Source organism: Orycteropus afer, unplaced genomic scaffold, assembly GCF_000298275.1.
Source record: "Orycteropus afer afer isolate SDZICR_OR568_19922 unplaced genomic scaffold, OryAfe1.0 scaffold00020, whole genome shotgun sequence".
Taxonomy (NCBI): Eukaryota; Metazoa; Chordata; class Mammalia; order Tubulidentata; family Orycteropodidae; genus Orycteropus; species Orycteropus afer.
Window position 1 is genome coordinate 16,069,407 of NW_006921607.1, and position 1,175 is coordinate 16,070,581.

At 36.9% G+C, this 1,175-nt stretch overlaps 1 protein-coding gene across 1 annotated transcript in view; it reads left to right on the forward strand.

Moving 5' to 3' along the window:
• The window catches only part of DHX35 (DEAH-box helicase 35), a 101,070-nt gene that overhangs the window by 31,403 nt on the left and 68,492 nt on the right, over nucleotides 1-1,175 (forward strand). The gene's annotated exons all lie outside the window — the stretch shown is intronic.

Genomic DNA, 1,175 nt, shown 5'->3' on the forward strand with positions numbered 1-1,175 from the left:
TAGATTGCCCCATCTTCCTTCCGAGGAGTGGCTGGTGGATTTGAACTGCCAGCCTTCTGGTTAGCAGTCAAGTGCCTTAGGCACTACGCTACCAGAGCCCCTAAATTTGTCCCTAGTTTTTCCTTGGGGAACTCTATAGTTTTAGGTTTCACATTTAAGTCTTTAATTCATCTAGAGTTAGATTTTGTGTATGGTGTGAGGTATGGATCTTGTTTCATTTTTCTGCAAATGGATATCCTGTTTTGCCAGCACCATTTGTTAAACAGACAATCTCTTCCGCATTTAATAGATTTCGGCCCTTTGTCAGAGATCACCTGACCATAGGTGGGTGGATCTATTTCTGGGTTCTCAGTTATATTCCACTGGTCTGTGTGTCTGTTGTTGTACCAATACCAGGCAGTTTTGACTACTGTGGCTGTATAGTAGGTTTTGAGATCTGGCAGTGTGAGACCTTGTACTTTGTTCTTCTTTTTCAATAGTACTTGGCTTATCCGAGGTATCTTGCATTTCGATATAAAGTTAGTGATTGGTTTTTCCATATCCTTGAAGAATGTTGATGGGATCTGGATTGGGATTGCATTGAAGGTATAGATTGCTTTGGATAGAATTGACATTTTCACAATGTTCAATACTCCTATCCACGAGCATGGGATGTTCTTCCATTTATGTAGATCTCTTATGGTTTCATGAAGTAGTTTTTTATAATTTTCTGTGTACAAGTTTTTTGTGTCCCTGGTAAGATTGATTCCCAGGTATTTTATTTTTTGTTAGCTACTGGAAATGGTATTGATTTCCTTACTTCTTTTTCAACAATCTCTTTGCTGGTGTAGAGGAATCCAACTGACTTTTAGATGTTGATCTTGTATCCTTCCACTGTGCTAAATCTCTCAATTAGTTCCAATAGATTTTTGACTGAGTCTCTTGGATTTTCTAGGTATAGGATCATATCATCAGCAAATAGAGATAGTTTGACTTCTTCCTGTCATTTTTGTTATGTGCTTTTTCATGGTGTCGATTTCTTTGTTGCATATAATTTTCAATGCTGAGCTCATTTTGTTTATGAATCATGTTATTACTTCCTTCATCACTATTGTTTTAGTATTTACTGAATATTTATGCTGGTCCTCTTTTTTGATGTGAAGGTTTATAATTTTTCTTTGAGGTTACCCTGTGAT